Genomic DNA, 9666 nt, shown 5'->3' with positions numbered 1-9666 from the left:
CGTATGTAAGGTAGACCACATACCGTACTTTATTCAGTATGGATAAAAATCTTAAGCTTGTTGGACACCTGTTGCAGATTATGGTCCTGGATTGTTCTTCTTACTTGGGAGTGTGATACTTCACGATTTCTTGGCTGCAAAGTCAGCTAGTATCCCGTAGTGGAAAGGCTGTATTGGTTTTCTTCCAGTGTTAAGACCGTTTGTTTTTAATAGCCTTCCATTGAGCAAGGGGAGAATTCACACAAAATATAGGTTTTTAATAACTTTTCCACCTTAGATCTGTTAGGTGGTCTAAAATTTTTGTATGATCACCAATTCAAGGCTAGTAAATTGGGCTAGAACCCAAAGTGAAGGTCATATATACAGCCTTCAGCAGCACTAATGAGACTATACAAACTCCTAGTAAAGAGTAATATGTCCACTGTCTGCTGCCCCACCGGCTGCCATATGTACCAAGCTTTTGAGGGACAGAAGCTCTGTAAAAACAGAATTAATCGCAGCCAAGTCTAAAAACCTAAGACCAGTATATCCCAGGGTACAACTTCACCAGCTTTTGAATATGTTTGTGGGAACATTTTTATTACAGCTCTATGCCAGAAGCCATATATTTAGAGCAAATGCCCTCTCCCATCCTGTGAAATCAGTAAAGCCTTTCCCACAGAAGGCTTTGGGAAAAGCTTTATTATTTCACAAGACATAATTTGATCCCATTCTTGGCTCCACATATTCAATCCGTCCTTAGATGATGGGCAGACATTATTTAGAGGCAACAATGTCATGAACTCAATGAACTTGTAGTAGTTTCTATGATTTTCAAGGTTTCCTTCTATCTGCTTCGATATTGGAGTATGGATGTGAAAACCAGTGAGCAGAAGACAGGAGGTCGTCCGCTCTTGAGTTCTTTGATGATTTCTAAGGCATTCTAATTCCATGAGGCAGCATTGTGAAAATTCTATCAAAGGTCCTATCAGCAAACTCAAGAATTATGATGTGAAGTGGACTGATTTTAATAAACAGGTTCTGTTCCCAAAGGACTACAAGCAACAGAGTAATGGAAAAGAAGAGGAATTCCCTGTCCAAAAAAAGTCCAAAAAGTTTACTTGTAGACAAACTGAATTTAATAATTTGATTTCATAATTATGGTGTACTGCCAATCATTATCCACAGGAATCATTTGTGCCCCATACACATTAGGCTTTGTTTTGAGCGCTTCATTCAGTGAACATGTTTGAAAGAGTGCTGTGATACATAAAGGGTGCTGGCAAAAGAACGATCAAAGTCTACTTTTTTCCATGTTCAAGCAGAACCTGCAATTTTGCAGATTAATATTGTAGAATGCGTTGGTGAAGGTAGATAAATTAAAAAAATGAACCTAGTCCATTCCAGAGCTCTATGAAGACAATACGGTTGCTGGAAGAGCAATCATTCTACTGCACTTGCAGTAAGAATGATCAAGGTCCTGTCACATGACTGCAGAAGTCAATGATTGATGTCAGCACCCAGTACCAGAAACTGGCTAAAGTGGTTGCTTTATGGTTCTTTGTGGGGTTGTTTACTTTTATTTAAACCCCCCCCCCCCCCCCCCCCCACACACACACACACACACACACACACTCCGAATGTGGAGTTTATGAGCACATGGTCTTGACTAGCTTGAAAAAGGGCACTTGAGTCCAAAACGTTGCTATAACGGAAAAACCATCCTCAGCTGTTGACTATTATTGAACTGCACACCATAAATGAACTGTTTGTTTGAAACATAGAAGCAGTTTTTAAGTGCATGTAAAATAAGTCTGTGGTGCAACTTATTCCTTGTATAATATTTCTTGCACCCAGTAGCGTGACTCCTGTGTGATTGATGCATTGATTCGCTGGGTCTTATTTATCAAAAGTGTCTAAAAAAATACTGTCTCTGTTGCACATGAAACTCAAATTAAAATGATTAACTTTCAGTAAAAGTGGACTTTGATCATTCTTTTCCTGAAGGGGGATTCAGACGGGCGTGCTTTTGTCCCCATATATGGCCGTATAAGGGGACAAAATAAAATCCACTGATCTCTATGGGATTTCAGTAGTTTTATCTTCATTTTCTTGTGTCATGCAGAGTGTTAAAGGGGTTGTCCCGCGGCAGCAAGTGGATCTATACACTTCTGTATGGCCATATTAATGCACTTTGTAATGTACATTGTGCATTAATTATGAGCCATACAGAAGTTATCAAAAGTTTTATACTTACCTGCTCCGTTGCTGGCGTCCTCGTTCCCATGGTTGCCGTCTAATTTTCGCCGTCTAATGGCCAAATTAGACGCGCTTGCGCAGTCCGGGTCTTCTGCTGTCTTCAATGGGGCCGCTCGTGCAGAATGCTGGCTCCGTGTAGCTCCGCCCCGTCACGTGCCGATTCCAGCCAATCAGGAGGCTGGAATCGGCAATGGACCGCACAGAAGCCCTGCGGTCCACAGAGAGAGAGGATCCCAGCGGCCATCTTCAGCAGGTGAGTATGAAGACGCCGGACCGCCGGGATTCGGGTAAGTACTACCCGGTTTGTTTTTTTAACCCCTGCATCGGGGTTGTCTCGCGCCGAACGGGGGGGGGTTAAAAAAAAAACAAAAAACTTTCGGCGCGGGACAACCCCTTTAAGGCAGCAGTATGCAGTCCTACGCTCTCGCTCACGACCTGAAGGTTGCGAGTTCAATCCCCAATCGGTTCAGGTAGCCGGCTCAAGGTTGCCTTCCATTCTTCCGAGGTTGGTAAATTGAGTACCCAGCTTGTCAGGGGTATAAAATAAATTACCTAAAAGTGCTGCGGAATAAGTTGTCACTATACAAATAACAAGTCCCTCCCCCTTTATTAGCTCTTTTACTGGCTGTGATTTGTACGGCCCGGGAAAAGATAAGACCTGCCCTATCTTTCCAGCACCTATCTTCCCGTGCTCTGGCACAGAGTTTGAACTGCCGGCGAGGGAGAAAAAAATCTCCCTCATTCAGGCGCAGCTATGCTCCGTACTGCCAAACGTAGTTGCGCCTATGGCAGTGGGAATAAACCCTAAGTTCTTAATATACAGATGGATGTAACTATCTACCTATACTATTATATAATGCCATTGACATATACCTATATGTATATAAGTGAATATTTAACCATGAATTCTTATCATTAGAGATGAGCGAATATACTCGTTTCGAGTAATTACTCGATCGAGCACCACAATTTTCGAGTACTTCTGTACTCGTGTGAAAAGATTCAGGGAGCGCCGGGGGGCGGGGGGAGGCATGGCGGAGCAGGGGTAGCAGCGGGGATCAGGGGAAGCTCTCTCCCTCTTCCCCCCACTCCCCGCTGCAACTCTCCACTCACCCACGGCGCCCCCCGAATCTTTTCACCCAAGTACGGAAGTACTCGAAAATCGCGGCGCTCGGGCGAAAAAGGGGCGTGTCCAAGTAGGTTCGCTCATCTCTACTTATCATCGAAATAGATTTAAAATTCAGTCTAGGGGCGTACTAGACATATACTATACATCAGAAGCATTAGCCATCATATACACCGAACTTAGCATCTGAATACAATATGGACGGAACCTAAAAGTAAGCGCTACAGAATAAATTGGCGCTATACAAATAAAGATTATTGTTATTATAAAGTAGAGAAATATATGGGAAAGGCAAAAGCTATCCAAACACATTAGATAAATGTTGGTGAATCCCAATGATTTGTTTCTCTTTAGAATCCACTCATTCTTCTAGCATGAAACTACCCCACATGACGATAGCAGCCATACACGTAATACCTGTCAGCCAAATGCTTTTTCAGTAGACAACCGTTCCTTCTGACTCCCCCATACACATCCACACTTTGACCGAGGGAGCATGTGTTATCAATGGGGAGAAACAGGACTCTTTAGCAAGGACCGAAAATTGGGTAAGAACCTTTGTAGGAACCCTCATTTGCCTGATTTGGACCATGTGAAGCAGCATATAAGCCAGTGAATGGGGAAACACTCATATGTTGACTGATTGGACCTTTTGTGCTACCAAAAAAATAACCCCCCTCGGCAGCACATCTCCCCGTGTGATCAGAGGTGAACTTCCAACAACGATTATAAAGCACTCTGTGAAGGAGGAGCCATTTATATCTCTATGAAGGTATGCTTAGTGCTGGCTGCTCTCTTACCTGGCACTGGACTGAAGATGCATCCCGTGACCCCTGCCCTAACTTCCAATTTCACAGGGGAAGATTACTTCCAGGCAGCACAGCAGATGCTGTGAAATTGGAGTCTGACAGCTGGGATCAAAGCGGCTTCAGCTTCAATATAAAGCTAGGCTGGAGACAGCCTGACACTACTCATACCTTAATGGGGGATAGAAGAAGCCCCCACCTTCCCTCACCAAGATAAAGATCCAGAGTGCAATGAATGGGGAGGAACCATCATATGATGTTCATTCCCCCATATTAAAGTGTGTCAAAGGAAAGCAAGAGGAGCGCCGATCTTGATGATCAACATTCAAGGCCGGATTCCCACGAGCATATGCATATTTCCACACGCATGAGCACAGGGTTTTTGCAGAATAAACGTTGCTTTTTTGCGCAGGCATGATTGCATTTTACTGTACTTTTTGTGTGCGCAGTTGCGAGTGCAAAAAAATATGCACAGATGCTTCCAGCCATAATTAGTCTAATGAGTTCAAGATATGTTCTTTTTCCTGTGCAATTCTGCAGTGTTTCATGCATCTCCTTGTGCATTCCCATTGATTTCCATAGGGACTTTTGGTGCGCAAATGCGCAGGAAAATAGAGCGCGCTGCATTCTTTTTGCACAACCAAAATGTGCAGAAAAAAAGCTTGAAATCAATGTGTTCGATTCACTGCATATTTCTTGCAAAAATTGTGTGTGCGCAAATACGGTCATGTGAATCTGGCCTAACGCTGATACTAGCCACATAAAAAAACGCCCTAAGCCATTGCAAGACTTCTCTTTTAACAGCTGATCTTCTATGAGATCAAGGATGGGACATGGTAAAACTGAACATGCCCAACCTTCCCCACCCCGTCACCACCTGTCGAGTTGGCACTCATTAGATAATTGACTGATCCTGCAGATTTATTTGACCAACTTTTCTCTTACGATTATCGCTTTAAGGGCTCTTTCCCCCCTAGAGTATATTAGTTGCCGTTTTCACGGTTGGCCTATATACGCTGTGATCTGATGCATTGGATTCCAATGCATCAGATCACATGGCCGTATTCCCGTGACGTAAAAGCACCCGGACGGCCAATATAGCGCCGGGTGTTTTTACGTTGGGTCCAAAAGATAGTCCTAGAACTATCTTTTGGGATGGAATACAATAGCTGCTGCATGGACTCCTATGGGAGCCAATGACAGTGGCCCAAGAAGGGAGGTGGGAGAGAGTCTAGCAGCATGACTGCTAAACTCCCTCCCTCTTCTCTCCTCCCCTCCAGCTGATTCCTGTGGGAGGTGGCGGAGCTAAGTGCCACCCCGTCTCTCCGCCTCCCATTGTTGGCTGCAGACGGGAATGGAGCTAAGCTCCCGCCCACTCCCCTTTTCCACAGCTAGCAATGGGAGGAGGTGGGGTGGAACTTAGCCCTGCCCCGTCCCATTGGAATCAGCCGGAGGGGAGGAGAGAAGAGGTGAGCCGGCGAGGGGGAGCGAAGGGGAAGGCTCAATGGCATGGCAGCCTCGGCGTATATATGTGCCAGGCCACATGCCGTGTGAACGGGCACACAAAGATTAGATTTGCGTGTCCGTTCACAAGCTTTTACGCCCCAGATAGTAGCATAAATCGGCTGGCCATGGCTCATGGGAATGAAGCCTAAAAGTTAAAATTAGCACACAGAAACAATACAAGAGCGATAGAGAAATAAAGTTTTGTACCTCCAGTTCAACTTCTAGTCCTGAAGTGACTTTTGAGACTTTGCAGCTCCAGATAAACTACTGAGCCGCAAGCATGCCGACCCTAAATACGGAATAATTGAATAAGCACTCAGAATAATGCTGTGTGATATTACTAGTGATTTCCCTGACACAGATCCTGATACGATAACACACACCCGCTTTATAAATGTACGTATCCTATTTAAAGGTCATGTACAGGGAACCACACAGCCTGTATTTCCTGAGGCTATTAGACATGACATGAAGCTATTCAGACCCATAATAAATCTTCTGCTAACAAGGAGGTGTAAATCTGTTTTTATTGCTTATTGTATAACTCAGGCCAAAGCAAGCCCAGGAATCACGCTTCCTAAAGTATGATGACAGAAAAATTATAAACTGTCTTTTTAAATTGAAATCCGGGCTACTTTCGTGAAGCACACATGGTTCTACTTACTACTGCATTTATGCTTCAGTTTCTTTTTAAATTAATCAAAAATTCACAAAACGCAAATATGGCTACAAGTCTCCCCCAAGGGGCATCGTTAGTCACATATAGCATGCTTTTCTAATTTTATACTAGCGGTGGGACATATTGTAACTGGGTCACTAAAATTGCTGCATCGCTTTAAAACTTCACTCTGTGTGTTACTTCCAAGTGTTCTGGCTCTGGCTTACAATTCTCAGTCATTGTTACAAGGCTTATTAAAAGGTCTGATATTGACTTGCTGAATGCTGCCTTACAATAGGTGGCGCTGCAGAGGTATTATTTCATCTTCCCATTTGCATATTTCCCAGAGGAGCATGGATGGCCTTATAAGTCTCCTCACACCTACTAGGTGCTCTCCCTAAGGAGAAATGATACCCTTCCTGACCCACATCTGCAGGCCTCTCACTAGCCATGCCAGGAACCTGTTGCACACTGGTGAGGGCCAAAACACCGAAACAGCTGTCTGTGTATGGTTATCATTTCTTCTTGAGAAGTTTCTAGCTTTGGCTTATATTCCCAGTCATTGTTACAAGGCTTGTTAAAAGGGCAGACATTGACTTGCAAGAATGCTGCCTTCCAATAGGTGGTGCCATAGAGGTATTGTTCCATCTTCCCATTTGGATGCTTTTTAAGTATGACATGTGCTATTTAGTCTAGGAACTTATAATATGGTTACATTGTGAAAAGAATCTTAGTGATGAGTTGAAGATTAGTTAATGATTATGGACTGCGATAGAAGAATATAATATTCAGGAATTCTGTTTAAGGGCTTAGTCACACGGGTGCCGATGCGCCCGTGTGACTGAGCCCTTACTGCAGGAAGAAGACGGCCGTACTTCAAGACGAACGACTCCCCGCAGCGCCGAAGAAAGAACACATGACCGGCAATGAAGCCGGTCGCATGTTCTTTCTTCCGGCGCTGCAGAGAGACGTCCGTCCTGAAGTGCGGCCGTCTTCTACCTGCAGTAACACGGGTACCGATGCGCCCGTGTGACTAAGCCCTAATAGACTACCAGTGGAGTACATATAGAGGCTTGGCAGCCACTGTTATCTTGCTGGGGAGGTTTAGTAAGTGCCAACCTCAAAATCCCCCTTTTTGCTGCAGTAGAAGCAGCCTAGCAGTAGTGACCATAAAGAGCACTTCTGCTGCACACGGGTGTATTTGCAAGCGTATTTCAATGGGTTCATTCACATGCATGTATTTTCCTGTGCATTTAGGACGTCCAAAAAAATCCCCCAACATGCACTATTTTCCTGCATATTTGCGCAACCGAAGCCCCCATAAAAGTCAATAGGGATGTGCAAATGCGTGCAAAATACAATGCGTAAGAAAAACACATTTGAAACTCATTAGACTAATTAGCCATTTCAATCACTGTATATCTTTTTTGCCAAGGCCAAATGGACATGCCTTGCATGCTGAAAAATACATTAAAATACAGTGATGCACACAAAAAACCTCTGCTTTCTGCAAAAATGCTGTGCTCATGTGCATGCAAATACACCTGCACCCATGCGAAGCCGGCCTAAGTAACATGCTACCTAGGGTTCCTTCCCAAGCGCGTATTTACGCATGTTTTTGTTCATGTAAAATGTAAGTGTCCGATACGTAGAGAACAGAACCCATTGATGTCAGTGGGTCCACACACTTTTCATGATTTTGTGTGCACATCTCACGTGCACACAAACTAATAGATTGTGCTCTATTTTCCTTATGCATTTCCCCATAGAAGTCTATGGGGGTAGGTATGCAAATGCACGCACTGTGTGCAACAGGATGCGCAATTCCACTGGAAATTGCGTATAGCTCTCTGGCTGGTATATAAGTGTAATGTGCGCACAATGGATAACATTATATACATACTAGCGCTGCTTATGTAGAATTATGATCCAGGGATTATTCTGATTGCCAGATTGGATTCAGGAAGGAATTTTTTTTCCCTAAATGGGATAAATAGTTTTTTTTCTTTTATTTTCTCTGGATCAACATTGGGGGATAATAGGCTGAACTGGCTGGACATATGTCTTTTTTCAGCCTTACATGGATATATAGCTTGCTCTATTACATGTTCACGGTGTCTGATTTGATGATTTCTGTAGTTTTGAAGTGGCAGAACTCAAGCAAGGATTAGATCGTTTCTTGATTTTTGATACAGGGCCTTATACAGTATATGCCCCATGGGAATATAACGGCATTATTATTGGCCTGGTCACAGAGACGTCTACAGGATGGATGATAAATGCCTGATCGATCACTGGCGCTCCACCGCTGGGAAGCCCAGCAATCACTAGAATGGGAATCCCTCATGCCCACGGGGAAAATCAGGTCCGCTATGGATTCTCCATGGAGAATCCGCAGCGGGTCCCTCCTGCCCCGCGGACATGACGGCTGAAAATAAGAATAAACTCACCTGCTGCGGGCCGTGCGTGTCTTCCCTTCTTCACGGCCGGATCTACTTTCTTGGGCCCGGCGGATGTGCTCGGCACGACGGCAGCGTGCCGCGCGCATGCGTCGTGCACATCCGCCGGGCTGAAGATAGAGGTTTCCAGCCTAGAAGGAAGGAAGACACGCATCGCCCGGAGCAAGTGAGTTTAATTCAGGCGCGGGTCTTCTGCGGATCCAGACGGCTTCCATAGGCTTTAATAGAAGCCTGCGGGAGCCGTCCCCGCGGGAGACCCGCACCTAAATGGGACATGTTTGGATTTTTTCCTGCACGCGGGACCCGCGCCTGCAGGGAAAATGACATCCGCAGGTATTTAACTACCTACGGGTGTCTAATGCATCCCTATGGGGCGCGGATCCGCGTGCAGGAAAAACGCTGCGGATTTAAAATCTTAATTTGCCCGTGGACATGAGGCCTTATTTTCTGAGCGCGCTTCCCTTGTATTAGCAGCAGTAATTCAGGAAATGTGAACTGCTATCATCGCCTTCACGTACCTATCGTCTTGGATACTTGGAAAAATTGTGTTTTGTATGTACGTTTTGTGGGGGGGAAAAAGGCAAATTAGTCCTTAATTGAAATGATCGATACAATGGAATTAGTGGAAAGACGCGATAAATATACATAACCCATGGTAGACTGTAGCCAATTACTGCACACATATCTATAAATATATGGTTTTGACAAGCAGTTTGAAAATTGATTTTAAAGTCAGGTTCAGAGTTCTACAGTAATTATACCAATTTTGGATTTCTATTCTTCAGTTAGAACTTCTGTGAGTTTACAGCATGTCTAATTCTCGAGAATGTCAGTCTCACATGTAAGGACTAATGCACACAGTGATGTCATGGA

This window comes from Eleutherodactylus coqui, chromosome 12 (genome assembly GCF_035609145.1).
Source record: "Eleutherodactylus coqui strain aEleCoq1 chromosome 12, aEleCoq1.hap1, whole genome shotgun sequence".
Taxonomy (NCBI): Eukaryota; Metazoa; Chordata; class Amphibia; order Anura; family Eleutherodactylidae; genus Eleutherodactylus; species Eleutherodactylus coqui.
Note: the sequence above shows the minus strand (reverse complement) of the source record.